The sequence below is a fragment of the Octopus sinensis genome, linkage group LG6 (genome assembly GCF_006345805.1).
Source record: "Octopus sinensis linkage group LG6, ASM634580v1, whole genome shotgun sequence".
NCBI lineage: Eukaryota > Metazoa > Mollusca > Cephalopoda > Octopoda > Octopodidae > Octopus > Octopus sinensis.
The window spans coordinates 15,168,321-15,190,498 of NC_043002.1; the positions used below are offsets into that span (position 1 = coordinate 15,168,321).

Sequence of the window (22,178 nt, forward strand, 5' to 3'; positions counted from 1 at the left end):
TGTGCGTGCGTACGTTTTAGTGTTTGTATTTGTATGTGTGCGTGCGTGTGTGTGTGTTTGTGGGAGCGCATGTTGTTATATTTGCTTTATATTCTACACATGCACAATCATGCTTTGTAAGTGCGATTGAAAATACATTTCAAGTAGCATATCAAAGACAAATTACATTTGCATTTCTCCCTTTCTCTCCCCACTTTCTCTCTCACCGTCTCTCACACACACTCCGTATATACACTGACAAAGTGAGGGAGGGTTGCATAGTTTATGTTTTACAAGAGAGGGACAGGGTGATGTGAAGAGGGATGTATATATATATATATATACACACACACACACATACACACAAACACACATAAACACACACACACACACACACACACATATATATATATGTACAAACATATATACATATTAATAGATAGATAGATACCTATATTTACATAATTATGTGTATGTGTACATAGTCACGGACTAAATATATATATATGTATATATATATATATATAAATGTATATATATATATATGTGTATATATATATGTATATATGTATATATATATGTGTATATATATGCATATATATATATAATATATATATTATATATATATATAATTAATATATACGTATATATGTATGTATGTATCTATCTATTAATCTATTTATCCATCTATATATTATATATATTATATATATAATATTATATATATATAATATATATATATATATTATGTATTATATAATATATATATTATATATATATATATATATATATATATATGTATATATTATATATATATATATATATATATATATATATATATATATATAGTATATATATATAATATAATATGCATGCATTTTTGTGTATGCACACTTCAAATAATCAGGAACTGTTTATATACTAAAATTAAAGCATTAAAATTCTCATCAAAGCATATGCATTGGGAGATTGTATTAAAATTTAGTGCTGCTCCATTGTTGCTGCTTATGAAATTTATGATTTAATCACACGCTCTCCAGTAAACCAAGTTCTGTGAATAATGAAAATATCAGAGCACTATGAGAACTAGTGAACCTCCGAAATCGATTTTCTTTAATTCATATCTTTTATGTAATTGTATAACCGGGGATCATGTTAATAATTATTGCTAAAATATTTGTTCACGTTCCTTTCCTGGTGTCATTGCCGTTTATTGAATATTATGAAAAGGACAAGCCTCATCGTAAATCATTTCTCATCTTATTGCCAATGTCTAAAGTGTTCCAATGCTTCATATGTAATCGGGAGTAGTCGCCAAAAAGCAAAAAGAAAAAAATGTCCTTATATACAAGATATATGAGGCATAGTGAACAGGCGTGGCTGTGTGGTAAGTAGCTTGTTTACCAGCCACATGGTTCCGGTTTCAGGCCTACTGCGTGGCATCTTGGGCAAGTGTCTTCTACTATAGCCTCGGGCCGACCAAAGCCTTGTGAGTGGATTTGGTAGACGGAAACTGAGAGAAGCTCGTCGTATATATGTATATATATATATATAATATATATATATATATATATGTGTGCGTGTATGTTTGTGTGTCTGTATGTGTCCCCCTAGCATTGCTTGACAACCGATGCTGGTGTGTTTATGTCCCCGTTACTTAGCGGTTCGGCAAAAGAGACCGATAGAATAAGTACTGGGCTTACAAAAGAATAAGTGCCGGGGTCGAGTTGCACGATTAAAGGCGGTGCTCCAGCATGGCCGCAGTCAAATGCCTGAAACAAGTAAAAGAGAGTAAAAAGAGTATATATAAATGCAAATACATACACATCCACTAAACACGCACATTCACTGTTTTTTTACAGTTAAACAAGTGAAATCTAGTAATAACTTGAAGTTACAGTTTCGAAGAAACTGAATATAATAGCATTACTATGTGTTGTTACAGAGTCGGCAATACTATGTAATTAATATCAAAATATATGTTATAATTTGTTAATGGTCTCTCTTAAATTCCTAGATCACTGGTTAAAACGATTTTCTAAGGAGAACTCGTATACTCTTTACATTCTCTTTTACTTGTTTCAGTTATTTGACTGGGGCCATGGTGGAGCTCCGCCTTTAGTTGAGCAGATCAACACCAAGACTAATTCTTTGGAAGCGTAGTACTTATTCTATCGTCTCTTTTGCCGAACCGCTAAGTTACGGGGACGTAAATACACCAGCATCGGATGTCAAACGATGTTAGGGGGACAAACACAGACGCACAAACATATACATACACATTCATATATATTATATATATATATATAATATATATATATATATATATATATATATAATATATATATATATTAGGATAGTATTATTGAAATACCATCACAAGTGATAAGCGATTTATCAGCCGTTCAGGCAAATTAATAAAATATATACATACAATATTAGAATAATAGATATGTGCTTATATACACAAGGGTACTACATGAGTACCTATATCGCTAATGATATATACATATATACGACGGGCTTCTTTCAGTTTCCGTCTACCAAATCCACTTACAAGGTTTTGGTCAGCCCGAGGCTATAGTAAGAGACACTTGCCCAAGGTGTATAATTTTTGAAATGACCCATGTGGCGGGAGAATACAATTCAAATCAAAAACAGTCACTATGCATATGTCAAGGTGGACGTAGTGTAGATTTTAATGATAATTTCAAATATATAATTAGTTTTTGACCTCACGTACAGTTTTCAAGATGAGAAATATTATTTTTTGTTTCTTTTAAGCTCATGCAGTAATGGAAAATCCAATTAATGACGTGTTTGCATGTATTTCATTTACATTTACCACCCTTTAAAATAAATTAGATTAGTTCAGATGCAATATTTCATAATTTTAAATTAACCAACCAAGTTTTGCCTGATGAAATGGGTATCTCAACATCTGAAAATGTACAGTCATTGGTCTGATGAAATATTTGATCATCTCATATCCAATATAAATATAACATTTGTACGACCAATTTACCACCAAGACAACGCGCCAGAAGATCGTGCAAACAAAACGTCAGAGAAGCTGAAGGACGCGGGCTGGGAGATTATGCTACATCCACTTGCCCCTTTTGACTACCACTAATTCCCTGCCTTGCAACGCACGATTGGCCATACAAAGTTCGAAAACGAAGAAGATGTGAAATCATTCCTTTCCGATTTTATTCATTCAAAGCCACGTGATTTCTGGATGAAAGGTTTCAAAAATTTGCCTGAAGGATGGACAAAGGTGATCGACTGCGATGGTGATTACCTTTTCGATTGATTATTCTTTGTTGTTTTTTAATTGTTAATAAAGTGATATTTTAAAAGTGTCGAAGAACATACTTATCAAAGTGATATAAATATAATTATATATATATATATATATATATATATATATAATAAAGTGAAGTTGTAAGGTACCGCACGAGTGGAATTATATATGAAAGAAGGTTTGAAAATGCAATTTTATAAAAAGGTTTTTTGACTTGACCGGTTTCACTTTTTTATAAAAAGATTATCAAAAGTAATATGTAAAAGCTTTGTCGTATTAGGTACTGGTTGTCACAAAATATTACAATACATATATACATTCTTGGATAATAATAAGAACATGTTAAAAACAGTTTACAAGGAAAAATCTTGGGAAAATATAAAAAAAGTTCATTAAAATATTGGGCACAAAAAATTAAAATACACATATACATACTTTGATGATAAGAAAATGTTAAAAACAGTTTACACAAAAAAATTTTTGAGAAATTAATAACAAGTTCATAAAACCTATTAGGATTTCATTGAAAATCATGTTTGTTTGGAAGTATCTATATATACACAGAAAGAAATATATTTAGTTTACAAAGAATTTGGGATCATTTTATTGTAAACGGGGAAAATCGGCAACCCAGTTTTGGAATGCATAAGGAACATACGCACACACACACATACACCGAAACACATATTGCAATTACGATTACTAGATCGAGGGTTTTATGCACTGACTGAGAGGCACGTTGTGTTCTTGAGCAAAACCGTTTCTTTCACGTTGCTGCAGTCCCTCATTCTATCAAGTGTGCTTGTTGGCCTGCTCACCTCGTCAGCTGTGTGGTGTCATTTGAAAGCTAAAACAATGCAAAAACGCATTGTGACCAGGCATGTGAAACAAAATCAAATAGCACGGTCGTTCACGCGATTATGTGATTTATATATATACGTAAACACAAACACACGTGTTTTAACTCTTCTGCATGTGCATATGCACACACATAAATCTCAAATCAAACTTATGCAGTACACCCTCGATTATCGCAGGTCATACGCTCTCAAACCTATACGATACGTGAAAATGTGCGAATTAGGATCAGTACTGCACTGTATATTGGTTTTGTTATATTTATAATTTGTATATTATTATTTTATTTTAAACGCAAAACAACACCAAACACTCGACTCCTAAATTGCGTTTTCCATACACTGTGTGCGATTTTTTGTTTGCTCATCTACAGTACACTACGAATTTTATTTTAATATATTTTAAATAGTGGGTTATATTGAGCAGTACTCTAAAATATTTTCGTTTATTAGCTTATTAATTTTCAGGCGTGAAAATGATTATTTCATCACATAAATAATTAAAATCTAAAAGAGGATAAACTCCTATCTGCCGCAGAACCCGACTATATACTGAGGAGTCCGCTATATGAATTTGCCTATATTAGCCAGAATAATCCACGATGTACTGAGGGCGTGATAGTTGAACCGCGATATGGCGTATGATTACAGTGTAAGTATAATCATTTTATTAAGATATAACAACATGTAGAAATTTCTCTGATGCAAAGTTCAGCAAAATTCAGATGAATATGGTACTTACGTCAAAGGCACCAGAATTGTCTATGGTATTATCCATATAAATCAAATGGGGTGATTATAATCAATATAAGCAACAAGTATATCTAAGGTAGAGTAGTACAATTGTTTCCTGCTACTTCATTTCATTAAACACTGTAAGTATTACATCAGTTTTAAAATGTCGAGCAATCTTCAGCTACTTATATGATTTTCCAATCAAACGGACAATGCACATTCTACAGTCAGGGAGTGAATATACTACTATCTTGTTCTTAAGAATGAAATCAATCTATCTGTCTATATATCTACCCTCTTTATAATGTTGGCAAATGAAATAGGTATAAGAATGTGCATTGTCCGTTTGATTGGAAAATTCTATATGTAGCTGAAGATCGCTCGGCATTTTAAAACTGATGTAATACTTGAGTGTATATAATATATATATATATATATATATATATATATATATATACAAAACTTAAATTATCGTACTTCTACGTGCTAAAATGGGTATACGTCATGAATACGTATTGATATATAAGAAGGAATGCATATAAATAAAGAATGAAGGATCATGTAAAAGAACGCAATACTGCAGCAGCACTCATTCCATGCATATCTTGAAAAAAAATAATCGTAAAAAATCGTCTAAGATCCAAAATTGTCGGCATTCTAGCTTACTATTTGGATAGATGTCTACAATATAAAATTCTCTTAAATATTTATCTACAGTTGTTCATACATTTCACACATACTGCAAAATGTTTCATTGCTTCAATATATTTGAAGCAGTAACAATTTCCTCTGTTCGATACGACGCGTAACAATCCGAATGGAATTTAATTAATACACATTAAATTTAAATTAACTATCTGTGACAGTTATGTAATTACATATTTACAATGTTTATGTTAATGAAACATGTACATCAGTATTGAATTATGAACTATATGTCGAATTATATTTTCTGATATATATATATGTGTGTGTGTGTGTATGTATATGTATATATATATATATATATATATATATATATGTATGTATGTATATGTATATATATGTGCGTGTATGTATGTATGTATGTATGTATGTAAGTATGTATGTACATACGTACATACATGTGTCTGTTTGTGTTGACAGAAAAAGAGAATGAAGTATCAGACAGGGTGATAAGTTCGTTGAGAATGAACGTCTCACTGTATTCGATCTTTTCCTCTACACTTTCTGTTCAAATCCCGAGTATGTCAATTTTCTTGTCCATATATCATATCATATAAAAGACTTCGAATCCAAGCATTGTGTTGACTGAACTGGATGTTGGAATTTTTCTATTTGCGTTCTGATTTTGGAAAATACCAAAATCTCCTTGTGTTCTGGATGTAAACTCTTACCATTTCGACACCAGCTTCACCTGATTTCCGTCTATTCTGTGCATATATTCACACCAGCTTCCGTGTTGTAAGCACATAACGTCTGTCCCTTCATTTCAGTAGAATAAGAGGCACAGAATTCTCACCTGAATTAAAAGCATACTTTTATAATAATTTACTGTTTTAAATTGTCAAATCTTTCGAACATGCCTTCAAGGCGTTGAAATCCGTAGTAAATAAATTATTCCTCCATTATTAATTTGCTTGACGTTCAGTTCTGTTCTTACATGTATGTGAAAGGAAAATAGAGAGATAGTGAGCGGGTGCGCATGTATCTGAATTTGTATGGTTTTGTGTGCACATAGAGTAGATAAATATATGTGTGTTTACGCATGCGCGCCCGCGTGAATATCAAGTTCAATGTTATTGGATTAATAACTCTTTTAAATGACAAGCATTTACTGGTTCTGCATTAAAATCTTGAAAGTCATTAATGGAAACACTTCGCATTACAATATTTACACAACAGTAGGCTTAAATCAAATAGCTTTTTCGTTTCATGAATATTTATAAATATCTTGTTTGAATTAAACTTCCTATTGTTTAACAAGCAGATGCGATTGCGAGTATATAAACTTTTGATGTGTACCTCTAAGATATAAATTCTCGAATGCGCAATGGTATTATTATTACTTTATTTTAAGTTCGTTCTAACGAACACATCTCTCTGGAGATTCTAAATTGTTTTAAGATATTTTATCTTCAATTAGATTTATTCCTGTTTGACATCCTCGCCCGATTCTATGTGAAGACTGCAGCTTAGAAGATAATGTGCCCTCGACACAAGCCAATCTGATTTCACCATTTATCCCTATCCGCAACAAGATCAATACCTTCATTAATTTTAATATGGCATCAAGCTGCATCCCCATTAACAGAAGAAATACTGTGTTATGAATCACCTCTAACTTGATAAGGCTCTAAAGTTTGAATTCGTTTCTAATTCAAAAGACTGGCCACTGGTATGTTTGGCCTTCACAAAGAATACCAAATCAAAACTAACCTTTTGAACTGGAAATGCTATCAGCAAAGAAATGTCTCGCATTACTAATTAATTTCTCAAAAGTGTGTAGCCTATACATATTTTGCGAGCAAATGTTTTGCTTTTGAGCGATTCACTGTTAGGGATTCTGAGAATAGAGAGCGTCAAAGAAAAGTTTTAATACTAAGCTTAAAACTCTTTCCTTTAAATAAATGCTTCTCTAGCACAAAATTATGATGATCTAAATTTTTCTTCAAAGTTCTATGGGAAGTTATATATATATATATATATATATTAGAAAAAACAACGTACTCAGAATTCTGGATATTTTTACATTTACAGATTTTTATTAATGTGTCACATGTTTTTATAATTCATATTTATATAGCTTGCATCTACTCTAGAAGATTCTTCAGATTCTTTTTATCTGAAGAAACTAGTAAAATAGATGCAAGCGCTATTATATGATTTATAAAAACATGTGACATATTAATAAAAATATGTAAATGTACAACAATCCAGATTTCTGAGTACATTATTTTTTCTAATATATAATACCTGTACATCAACTCCAAGCCTTCTAATTATACGAAGACTGATCTCGAAAAATGTGGAAAATTTGAAGATACCGTGATTGCTGCTTTGCTAGCGGAAAAGGAAATTTAAAATGTTTTGTGCAACTTCACTCGTGAACTGCTAGTTTCTTTGCGGGACATAAAATCAAATTCGGTAAACTATAAATTCATTATCAATATGAAAGAATCACTAAAGGCTAAAAAAGACGAAAAATGTACGAAACTCAAATGTGAATCATTTCTCTCTGTGTAACAATGTGTTGATAAATGCACAAAAGAGTCGTAGTGCCAGCCTCACTAAAAAAGGATTATTAAATGAATTTTATATTGGACACCCAGGGATTTCGAGAATGAAATCGTTGATGAGAAGTTATATATACTGGTCACTTATGGACGGTAATATTGAAGATTCGAAGAAAGCAGACAGAGGGTGTGCCTTAGCTGCAAATGCACATATCATTAAATATCAGCCGTAACCAAAATCAGATGTTCCATAGGTCAGGCTGCATCTTGATTACGCAGGTCCATTTACCTTGTTGTGGTGGATAGTATTCCAAACTGGCAGGAAGTACATGAATGTAAAAAGCTGACATATGCGGTTACCATAAGTTTTTTACTCAAATTGTTCCCCAGGTTGTCAATCCGGATACCATTGTGTCTAATAATGGAATTAAATTTACGTCAGACGAGTTCGGAAAATTTTGTAAGATGCTCGGCATGTCACCACTCGGCATCGAACATGTCATCATCCTAGGTTAACTAGACAGGCTGATCGCTTTGTTGACAAATTCAAGAATGTGTTGAAAAGAGTGAAGAATGAAGCTATGGACGATCATGCACTCTAACAATTTCTAAGTGTATACCGAGTAACACCTAATCTGAATATACGGGCGGGAATGTTACCTGCAAAATTGCTGTTTGCTAGGAAGGTCAGATCCGTTTTTGGTAAGCTGACACCTAGAAAAAAGTCGAACAACAAAAACACTTCAAAATTCTTCAAGTTATATGACAAATTGTTTTTTAAGTCTATAAATATGGCAAGGAAAGCTAGGAGGATGATTTAATTATTCAGCAAATTGGAAGAATGATATTCCTGGTAAAAGGAGAAAATGTCGAACACAAAAGACATATTAACCACGAGAAAAATGATTCACGCAAAAACGGTTATGAGAAATGTAATCCGCTTGGAAGTTTTGTAAAGCACCTTTCAGGTACCAACGCCCAAACAATTTAATACTACACGTTCTAGCGCGAGAAACCAGAAAATAACGGAAACACTGGAATTTAACCCTAAGCATAAAAGATATTGAAACTCGTAGCGGAGTTCAATTCTGAAAAAGGGGTAAGATAGGGAGATGTTGTGGAATGATTTGTTGTGGTGATTTGGGGAATTTAAAATTCGCCTTAATTATCAAAAAGCATTCCACAACACTCGTTATATTATGAAATACGTTGTCAAAAGTTTATTACTGTCGTTGGAAAAGCTTTCGCAGCAATGCTCATATTAATTTTTGTGATTCATTTTTTTCAGCGTGCCTGATCGACTTTGTCTGCGAAATATATATAGTAGCTATATTGACTACAAACACAACGCTATACCATTAGTGTTATCTTGGTCGTACAGAACAAATTATAAATAAAAATATAATGTCGAATTACGTTAATGGTTTAAAAAAATGCCTGTTGGAATTATTTCAAATTGAATTCGATAGAATAGATTAAACGTAATTTCCGACTAAACGATTAGGAAACGTCTTAGATTTTTACAGTATTTAATTTGGTATTTTTATGCATTCCCAAGAGAATTATTAGTTTCAATGTATTGGAGTGATAGCGATTAAGCATCTATACAAACTAAAGACTAATTTTCTTCAGAGGATTCATCTTAGTGAATGGCTGTTTTCCCAGCGTATACACGACTTCAATTATAGTATCCATTCTAATTATAAAACAATTCAACTACTACAAACCCTGAATCGTATGACTTCGTCTCAAATGTTTGAATGCGTTTGTCAGTGTTATCATCTTCAAATTTCTTTGTCACGAAACAACAGATTCGCTTACATACTATTCTCCATGGAATTTTATTAATCTTGTCGGTCCCCGATTTCACATTTTCCTCGTGCATCTATTTGTATCCAAATAAGAATATTCAGTTATATATATATATTTATATAAAGATATATATATATATATATATAGAGAGAGAGAGAGAGATAGATATATATATATATATAGATATACACGATGCACACACACACACACACACACATATATATATATATCTATATATATAGGGAGAGATATATATAGATATACAGGATAAAGAAATATATATACATACATATATATATATTTTAATTCATTACTTTCATACTTACGGTAGTAATAGATATATTTACGGATATATACATAGGTGTGTGTGTGTGTGGAAGCTGACTCGCGGTAGGAGGATCTCGGTTTCGATTCCCAGACATGTCGTTGAGTGTGTTTATTGAGCGAAAACACCTAAAGCTCCACGGGGCTCCGACAAGGGTCGGTGGCGACCCCTGTTGCACTCTTTTGCCCCACCTTTTTCTCACGCTTTCTTCCTCTTTCTTGAGTAACTCTGCGATGGACTGGAGTCCCGTCCAATTGGGGGGAACACATACGCCACAGAAACCGGGAAACAGGGCCCATGAGCCTGGCTAGGCTTGAAAAGGGCGCATAATAAAATAATAATGCATATATATATATATGTGTGTGTGTGTATGTGTGTGTCCATGCACCCACACGATTGCTTGAGTGTGTGTGAATGAGTGTTTGTATATGTGTGTCTACATTTAAATAGTTCAGGATGGAGACTTTATCTCTCTTAGTATGTACACTTGTACGTGTACGCATCTGAGTTTCCGTTGAAGGTTTCGCCATTAGAAGTGACGTTGTCTAAGGCATGTGTACTGACTTTTTATGTTACGGCAATTAATGAAGTCATAGCTATGGGAGGTTCTGTATAATTCTATTAGTAAAAATATCTTTATACGATAGAGCACTAAAACAGATTAGCTTTCTCTTCAAAATTGTCTCCAGGGCTGAGGTGGTAGTTACTCAATATACACTATCTTCTTAATGAAGACAATTTGCTTTTATGCTTTGTTTCAGTTCTCTTAATATTGCTTGGTACACCGATATATCCGAGATCCGTCAGTCAGGTATCTGACTACTAAGGCGGCGAGCTGGCAGAAACGTTAGCACGCCGGACGAAATGCGTAGCAGTATCTAATCAGCCGTTACGTTCTGAGTTCAAATTCCGCCGAGGTCGACTTTGCCTTTCATCCTTTCGGGGTCGATTAAATAAGTACCAATTACGCACTGGGGTCGATATAATCGACTGATTCTGTTTGTCCTTGTTTGTCCTCTCTGTTTTTAGCCCCTTGTGGGTAGTAAATAAATAGGTATCTGACTACGTTAATAATTACAACTAGGGAGGCGTTCTTATTTGCCTTTCTATCGGTGTACTGTGTACTTTATGCCAAGAAAGTCGACAATTTTGAAGTTGTTAGTAGCTGTTACATGAGGCTCTCATATTTTTTATCAATCTTGAAGTATTTTAACTGTCTTGTGAGTAAAGAATGGATACTGCACATGTAGTTCTCTAAATAATGTTGATAGCTCTTATTTCTTTAGTGCTCACACGTGGCTACACACAGAGGGGACAAACAAGGACAGAAAAACGGCTTAAGTCGATTATATCGACCCCAGTGCGTAACTGGTACTTATTTAATCGAACCCGAAAGGATGAAAGGCAAAGTCAACCTCGGCGGAATGTGAACTGAGAACGTAGCAGCAGACGGAATACCGCTAACTATTTCGCCCGTCGTGCTAACATTTCTGCCAGCTCGCCGCCTGTTGATCGCTCTGTCTGAAGTGCACAAAAATATCATTTAGAGTGCTGCAGTCGTGAAAATTTGATTTTCAGATTGAGATTACGGAGACGTCTTACAGCGAAATACATGCATCCCTCAAATTCTTTGCGATATCAGACTAAAATACGAATGAAAATTAATGCTAATAACTAATCTGAGGTTTATTCAGAAATAAACACTTGATATTCAGGTAACATTTCAGAAGGCTACTTAGTAAAAGGGAATCCTTCCCACTTAGAGAACAGGATCATATTCGAAATGCAGTGCCAATATTTTGAGACAATATTAATAGAAGCAAGTATACGAGGTGCGTTCAAACACTATCCGGCATCCAGTTTCCCCACCAAAGCCCACGTCACATGCGCAAAACCGTCTTGGTGGTAGGTTACGCAAGCATTCCTGTGCACGTAGTAAAACTCCCGCACCGATAAACGCGCTTAAAGTACAGTCGTGTTGTTCACACTCGTTCGATTTTCGTTTTCCGGCAAGATGAACGTAGCATCGAGTAGACTTCATAAACCTATATCTATTCACTGTGATGATGTTTTATGTGACGTCTGGATCGTGCTTAGTGCAGTCCAGTATTTCTTATTTCTCTATTGCCCACAAGGGGCTAAACATAGAGGGGACAAACAAGGACAGACAAACGTATTAAGTCGATTACATCGACGCCAGTGCGTAACTGGTACTTAATTTATCAACCCTGAAAGGATGAAAGGCAAAGTCAACCTCGGCGGAATTTGAACTCGGAACGTAATGACTGACGAAATACAGCTAAGCATTTCGCCCGGCGTGCTAACGTTTCTGCCAGCTCACCGCCTTATTTCTGTGTCCTGCATTTCTGTGAGGATCTGCTTGTTGTTCCACCAGCACCATGGGAACAAATTTTGCCGCCACTCACCTCCTGCGCAAATTGAATGCATTAGTCCTAGTCTTATTCCCACTTCATTATCATTTTCATGACTATTCGCTATATATTATCAATTGGTTCATTGTTTCGGCTTGTGGATGACCTGCATGAGCGAGCATCGCTCTCCACTTTGTTGCGATCCTGTTTGAAGCGGTTGTACACCTTCTTGATCTGGGGTTTGCTCAGATCTTCTGCATGCATCTGAGTGTCTGCCAAATTTTCTACATGCTTTGAATTTGAGTACCACTAAGCTTGTTGCGAAATTTGACGCATTATATCTGCTTGATGCATTCGGTGAAAACGAGAATCCAATAAGCGCGACTACACGTCTTTACTCTAAATGTAACAGCCGAAAACAGGCTGACGCAGCCTACCGTCAAGAAAGTTTCTTGCGTTCGTATTATGAGTGTCATCAGCTCACACACAAATCATTTTGTCCATGCGGCTTAATAAAAAGCAAATTCGGATAATTATTGAACTGATCCCGTAAAACAATTCCATTCAATTCTATAATCACTATGTTCATGTAACTATATGTAAGTGATAAATAATTATTCCATAGTCCAAATGAATTAGCATCGAGCGTATTCTATGATTGGATGCTTACAAGGAAGCATTCAGTCAGAAAAAATTGTATGAAACTAACTGATTTAAACTTGTTCCCATCAGTTAGAGTGGCATAATTACTAATGGAAAGCCCATGTTTAGTATGTGCAAGAAGAAAATTATTCTATGCTAAATTTGTGACCAAATATATAGAGAAATAGAGACAGGAGGAAATATGAAAATTTACTTTATTGTCAAGATAACTGAATTTGCTGCAAAGAAAAAATATACTACTACTACTACTACTACAACAACAACAACAACAGCTACTACTACTACTACTACTACTACTAATAATAATAATAATAATAATAATAATAATAATAATAATAATACTAATAATAATAATAATAATAATAATAATAATAATAATAATAATAATAATAATAATTTTCAGCTAGCAATAACCACGCTTCGGATAACCCTCATTGGCCATGGCACCGCCTCTGCGCAAGGCTTAATAATAATAATAATAATAATAATAATAATAATAATAATAATAATAATAATATAATAATAATAATAATAATCATTCTAAATATTTGTATATGGATTTTCCCCGGCATTGTACATTTTTAACCAAACGGTGTATTGTTTTTTTTTTCTTTCTTTCTACAATGTCGAGAGATAATTTAGAGATGTTAGAATGTATATTAGGAAAACAAATATCATCATTATTTCACACAATGTTACTGTAATGAAATGATTTCTGCATATCTAACGCACACATTCGTATTGTTTATTCACGATATTAACAAGAAGGCAATGCAGCAGTAACAAGATCTGTTCTACTCTTAACTTTTTCCATTACTCTCTGCATCGTATTTATTCTGCTTCGTTGAATAAATAAATATAAGGCTTAGGACTGGCTGTGTGGTAAGTCGTTTGCTTAAGAACCACATGGTTCCGGGTTCAGTCCAAATGCATGGCATCTTAGGTAAGTGTCTTCTACTATAGCCTCGGACCGAACAAAGCCTTCTGAGTGGATTTGGTAGACGGAAACTGAAAGAAGCCCGTCGTATACATGTATATATGTGTGTGTGTATATGTTTATGTGTGTTTGGTACCCCAAATATCGCTTGACAACCGATGCTGGTGTGTTTACATCCCCGTCATTTAGTGGTTCGGCAATAGAGATCGATATAATAAGTACTAGGCTTACAAAGAATAAGTCCTGAGGTCGATTCGCTCGACTAAAATGCGGTGCTGCAGCATGGCCGCAGTCAAATAACTGAAACCAATAAAAGAAATGTATATCTTACTTTTATTTTATATATATACAAACATTTTTTCTTTTAAATATTTGATACTTACATAAAAAAAACTATATACTATATAATATATGCAAAAGTGTCTGAAAATCATATGTTTTGACGGGCGATTTCTTTCTTCAACAATTATATTTTTTACAGTTATAAATCACAACAAATATCGGTGCTTTAATAACATAAAATATTGCTTATATATTTTTCTTCCTATTAAGTAAACGAGCGATTGCTATCCTTCATACGTGTCTACTATTTGCAGTATTGTGGGGATATACGTGCGGAAATATATGTTAGTAACCGTCAAAATTTCTGACATATTGTTACGAGTTGCTCGGATCTATCAAGTCAATAGTTTACAAAACTATTCTCACCTTACAGCAATTTATTCTGCTAAAATATAAGACAACATATATGGTCCCAACAGGAATATAATTATTAGCAGTGAAGAAATAAGACTACATTTGTTTTCTAAGACTGGAGTTCTAATCTAATAGTACTAATAAAGTACTAATATCACAGAAGTAGACGAAAAACAGTGCGAATCAAGTGATGTCTTCATTTTGAAAAAGTATCAATTCAAACGTAAAGCTAGTTATTTGAACAGATGCCTACGTATATTTTGTTATTGATTTTTCTCCTCCCTCCCTCTTCCCTTCCTCCGCCTCCTCTTCCTTCTATCTTCAATTTCTTCTTCCCCCTCCTCCACATCACCATAATTACCTTCTTATTCATCCTCCCCTTCCTCCTTCTCATCTCCTTCAACTTCCTCTTCTTCACTTTAGTATTTGATTCCTTAAAGTCCAGATTTTGTATACCTTTTCGAGGATTACTTTCCATATGAAAAACATGTTGTTTGCGATGGAGAAGTGAAATATAGAACACGATCTGACGCATAGTAACCAAAGATTGTCACTCATCATGTGTAATAACCTTACATGTTCCCAACGGGGTTGTGTTACGTGCAACAGTATTAGAACTCAGGTTTTCTCTAGGCCTGTTGAATTTATCATGTTTCTGTATGCAGAGCAATAGCTATACCATGGCTCTGTGGATAGAAATTTTATCAGAAGGTATACCAAACATTTAAGATATGTTAATAGCAATAATGAACTGCTGGAAAGAGTGGACAAATTAGTTAAAGTAGTTAGACATTTTGCAAGAACACCTCTGCTGTACTGGATGTGATGCTAGAACATCCATAGTTAACCGGCATTGAGAAACGGAAATATGAGTAAGCGGTGCCCCGTTTTCTGACACGCAAATGCGATAGATATACCTATCTGGAATACAGTATATATAGATGGTGTTATTTCTGCTTGACAATATTGAATGACTTCAGCAATCACAATGACGTCGTGATTCATAATGATTGCTTGATCTTAATCTACAGGACAAAGCAATTATTAAGCAGAGGTAAAATGCACATAATATTGTGTGTAGAGTAAATAGAATTTTCCTTTGGTGAGATATTTTGGGAGAAAAATATGTGTACTTTGTAAGATCAGGAAAAATGTGTGTACTATGTAGGGATATTCATAATGTGTACGTCAAGAAGCCATATATTCAAGGAATAAAAGTCTACGTCGCCGACTTATGGGTTTCAAGGTATTCTAACAAACATTCGAATGATATTTTCTCATACTAAGTAGTTAATCACTTTGTAATCAGGCACCACAGATGTTTGCTAATTGGATTTCTATATTGAAAAGTTCACGTGAACAAAGAATTCGAAAAACGAATAGAAAGCAAAGAAGTGATGGAGAATAGAAAAGGAAAAATAAATAAACATGAAGACGTGAACAAGAAACATATTATCTTGACGCTCGGTGAAACGAAAGAGAGATTAACGTTTCGAGCATAGCTCTTCGTCGGAAAGAAGAAAGAGAAACTTCTAAAGGAAAAGCAAAATATCGCCAACGACACACCTGTAATTACATGTCTGTAGTTTCATTGGATATACACATGATGAATTTTTTGCCATGAACGTCAAATGAAGCTTCAGTAAAATAAAGCGTTAATCATGTTCTATGAACACGAATGTGTCTCTTGAGGCCTGATGGTGCTTTGTAAACCCTTTTAACAAAGAGAGCAAGTTGAGGATTCAATTTTCTCGAGTACTTCTAGATTGTTTACTATAGGTTATCTGGAGTGGACGGTGAAACTTGCTTTGCTTTGTGCAAAAAAACTACTATAATAGGTGAGGTTTCCATTCAGAGGCGCAGCGATTTGCTAGCATACATTCATGCTTGCGTGATGATGCTCCCAATTTTGGATACGACTTTGTTCAAATACTTGAACTGAGGAGAAAAAGGGCCCTCACGAGGTACTGCGTTCTAATGCTGCGCTTTTCCAATAAGAAAAGGGAATGTTGCATCGTTTCAGATTATCTTTTAGTTTGTCTTTGAAGCACATGATTGGCCCACAAACTGATCTTCCTGTTGGAAATAATCCAAAGAGGAGTTGTTTTGGAATTCATATATCAGCTATTCGTGAGAGATGGCCTAAACATCTGAGCTGTATATTTGGATAGGGATAGATTTAATACCTGATATGTAGCATTTCGTTAGCGCCTCACTGTTATGAATATGATCGATCGGTTTTATGCTGGAGATAGTACGCAATCATTGCATGTGGAAAGTGTGCAGCCAATTGATGTGGTTTCGGTACAGAGTCCAAGATTCGGCACCATAAAGCAATGTTATCAATACCTCCGACTTATATGCTTTGCCGTTCACCATCAAAGATACGGCGTGGCTGTTACGAAGCCTGTGATAAAGCCTACTGAAAACAGAGCTAGCCTCTCCGATTCTGGACTGGATTTCTTTATCCGTCTAGCATCATTGGATACAATGGAACCAAGATAAGTGAAAGAGCATTCAGTTTTTAATACTTTCCAATCAACATATAGAGAAGGGGCAACAGCGGGAAAATGGCCACGAGTCGGATGATGGAAAAGCTCAGTTCTCTTGATGCTGATCGTCAGGCCGAATGCTTTCGATGAACACGAAAAGTTATTAAGAATTCATCGCATGTCCTCCCTAGTGTGTGCTACAAGTACAAAATCCTCTGTCAAGACCAAATCTGGAACTGTTTGCACCAAAATCTCATTTCTTTTTATCTGAAGCGCCGTTGCTTGGGCAAGCCGGTACAAGTTCTGTACTCAAACTTCACTCCTATAGTTTGTGTATATCTTCATATGTATATATATATATATATATATATATATATATATATATAATTCATGCGTCCCTGTGTGAATGTATGTATATGTATGCATATATATATATATATATATTATATATATATATATATATATATATATATATATATATATATATATATATATATATAGATAGATAGATAGATAGATAGATATAGAATTTAAAATGGGGATGAGAAATTAGATATCAATTTAATTAACATCGATTTCACACCAGTGGTCTAGCATATAAAAAAAACTGAAGGTTCGGTAAAATTGTATTAAATACATATTAGAGGGAAACCACTATGTGGACACCCTTATGCTAGAAATAGATCCGCTATTTATACATACGTACACACACACACACACACACACATATATATATATGTATGTATATATGTACGTACGTATACATATGTCTGTGTTTTTGCCTCTCTGTGTGTTTGTGTGTGTGTGTATGTATTGTTGATTGTATGAATGCATGCATATATTTATGTATAATTATTACAAAATCAATGTCATCTCTTCTCTAATATTGATGTTTCCGGATTTTCTCGCGGCCTCAATATCTCGACGGAAACATAATCGAAAAAAAAGATATTGAAAAATCAGGGAAAACTTCAGAAAGTTATACAAAAGATTCTATTCGACGTGAAAGACACAAGTGATAAGCATCATATCTTACGTTGCTGGCTTATTTTCTTGCAGCTTCTCTTTTTCTATTGTTTACTATATGGTTTTGTTATCAATTCAAGCGCGAGATGGAATATTGATTGAATATCTTTTGATACATATGTGTGAAACTGTCATCAATTGTTTTCAGACAGTGGATCAGAGTTTATTATCTGAATAGAAAACAAAAATAGATTTTACTTGAAGTGCTCATGGTTTGAATAAAAAGAGTTCTACGGATATAAGAAACATTAAAAATTTAACATTTCGTTTTTCTTTTCTTCTGTATAAGTGATACATAATCTAAGAACGATATGAATGAAATACAAAGGACCAAAAACAGCATCTTTGTTTTTTTTTATAATACAAGTCAATTGTTTGTTATGTCATATAAATGTGACGTATTGGAAAACTAATTCACCTATGAAGACATGAAGAGAAAGAAGATACAATTATTTGTGTTATGATGTGTTATTGTCGATAAATATCGGTTATGATGGATGGTTTTTACAGTAATGATACAAAAAAGAACAATAAAAAAATGCTACATTTATTTCTCCATTAGGCAGTGTCATGTGGTGAAATTAATTCGAAAATTTCTGCTGCAAAATGATGATTATGGAGGAATTAAGATTAACATCATCGTATCGAAAACGGTTTTCTGCAATCTCTTGCACAAGATTCAATTTGAATAATAAAATTAAGAAATATAAAAGTCAAATATGAAAAGCATTTGCTTCTTGAACTATCAATTATATTTACGAAGTAAATGTTTTCACCTTATATAAAATCCTAGAACAATTTTATAATTTTCCGTTTTATAATCATTATACACTATTAGTTAAAGGAACGGTGAACAAATATAAGCTTAGAGAAAAATATTATTTGCAAACCATCCGAATAAAGAGTCATTTACTTCTATGTTATATTCAGAATTTTGTATTTCTCATAAATACACCACCCCTCGTACACGTGGAGGAATATATAATGTGTCCTTCCTTACTTATATTAAGGTGGTATGTGAAGACAATTTTAATTAATAAGTCGAAATTTGGTTCGGAACTATAAATGGGTTCCGTCATCGGCTGCTTGAAAAACACACGTAGATACTTACACCTCTATTTATAAACATCAGTTTGCAATGTTTCACTAAAAGGGAGAATGACAAATGTCACTAAATGCGAGTAGGGTTTTAGGAAAATAACCAAATTACTAGATATGAGAGCTAAGTCGCTCTAATGTTTTAGTTAACTCACATGAATGAAAACATATACACTAATAGAAACTATATGCGTGCGAAAAGAGCGGAACGAAAATTCTTAATATTGAGGCGCCAGTTTCCGCAATTTCCGCTGTCTCATCAGATAAGGCCGCTCTATTGTCAACTACTTGTGGATTCGCTATTAGTATTAATGCTTGCGTGATCCGAATAGTTGGATGATTTAGTGATTGGCTAATGTGTATTTATAAAATTAATATCAACAACAGTTTGCAATAATTCATAAAAAGGTAGAATTACAAATGTAACTAAATATGACCAAGGTGTTAAGAAACACCTAATATTGCTAGAAATAAGAGCTAAACCGCATTAATGCTGTAGTTAACGCACATGAATGAACAAACGAGAATTCTTAATATAGAGGCGAAAACATAAATACTAATGGCGAAGCGGTTTAGCTCTTACTTGTTGCAAAGTATGTGTTTCCTAATGCCGTAGTTACATTTAGTGACATATGTGACATTTGTAATTCCTTTACGAGTGGCCGTGTGGTGAGTAGCTTGCTTACTAACCACATAGTTTCGGGTACACTCCCAATGCGAGGCACCTTTGGCAAGTGTGTTGTAAAATAGCCTCGGGTCGACCAAAGCTTTCTGAACACATTTGGTAGACGAAAACTGAAATATGTATTTATCTGTATGTGTTTGTGTATCTGTGTTTGTATTTCCCACCATCGTTTGACAACCGATGCTAGTGTGCTTGCGTCCCCGTAACTTAGTGGTTCGGCAGAAGAGCCTCGAGAGAATAAATACTAGGCTTACAAATAATAAATCCTGGGGTCCATTTGTTCGACTAAAAGTGGTGTTCCAGGATGGCTTAGGTCAAATGACTGACACCATTAAAAGAATAAAAATATATATATATATATATATATATATATATATATATATATATAATATATATATATATGTATACATACATATATATATATGTACACACGTATACATATATATATGGAATCGCTTCTTGACTTCATGGATGACTTCTTCTTGTCCCAACTGGTACTAAACCATTCGTGCTGATCGTGTTGGCAGAAGAAAGAGTGGGACTGCCATTTATGTCCATGATTCATTCTCAACAGAAGCCATGAACATATTTTCGAATGGATACTGCGAAGCAGTCGCTGTATTCAGTCAAACCAACAACTTAACAGTAGTTGGGCTCTACAGACCACCCCAAACGCCCCTACCATGCTTCAAGGAATGCCTCAACAGCATAAAGTGTTTCATTCAGCAGTGTCAACCTGACAACATTTTAATGATGGGAGATTTCAACCTTCCCGGGGTTGACTGGTCTACAAACAGTCTGCCGCCAGGTTCTCTCTCTCTCAACCCCTGACAGGGAGGCAGTGGAATCGCTTCTTGACTTCATGGATGACTTCTTCTTGTCCCAACTGGTACTCGAACCAACGAGATGTCACAAAAACGTCTTAGACCTAATTTTCAGCAATCACACTGATACTATCCACATATTGCAGTGGAGAAAACCCTAATCTCCGACCATGACATGGTTCTCTGTGATCTGAGATTTCACTGGCCAAAATGCAAAACAAATGTCATCCCTCCTGCTCATCCATTTGACACTATGGATTTCCACAATGCAAACTGGGAAGCGATCAATAATGATCTTGCACAAGTCGATTGTCCTTCACGCACACATACACACCCACTAACATCAAAAAGTCCTGGCAGTCACTTGTAGACACCATCACGAACATATGTGCAAGACACACCCCATTAAGATCTGCAAACAAATCTAAGTGTCGAATCCCTAGAAATAGAAAATCTCTCATAAGGAAAATTAAAAGAATCAACAAAAAGATCAACATGCTGAAATACTGTCAACAGCAACACACCAACCTGACTGCCATCTCGTCGCTAGAGATTAAAAAACATAAACTCCAAAACAACATGATGTCTATCATCAATAGTCAGCGAAGAGCTGAAGAGGCCTGGGCCATTGAGAAGATCAAACTCAATCCCAAAGTGTTCTTTTCATTTGCAAAAAAACACAGAGTCACTGGTTCTACTGTTGGCCCTCTGATTGATGAAAATGGTACTCTTCAAGACAATGCCAAAACCATGGGAGAAATTTGCAGAAACAATATTGCTCTGTTTTCAGCAATCCTGATATGACTGATCTGGGCTGTATCAGTGATGTTACTCCCCAATACACTTTATCGGACATACCATTTGGCGCTCCTGATGTCTTAGCAGCAATAAAGGAAATGAAGCATAATTCAGCAGTAGGTCCCGTAGGTTCCCTGCTTGTGTCTTGAAGATGTGTCAAAACCAACTTGCACCCCCTCTAGCCATCCATCTGTGGCGGAACTCATTGGATGCTGGATATATACCAGAAGACCTTCTATCCCAGTCTGTTGTCCCAGTTTTCAAAAAAGGAAACAAATCGCTTGCCGTGAATTACCGTCCAATCTCACTCACCTCTCATATCATCAAGGTATTTGAGAGGGTGCTGAGATCGCGTATGAC

General features: G+C 34.5%; 1 pseudogene; it reads right to left on the reverse strand.

The window, feature by feature from the left end:
* Positions 1-13,602: 13,602 nt before the first annotated feature.
* Positions 13,603-13,726, reverse strand: LOC115213553 (annotated as a pseudogene).
* Positions 13,727-22,178: the final 8,452 nt, after the last annotated feature.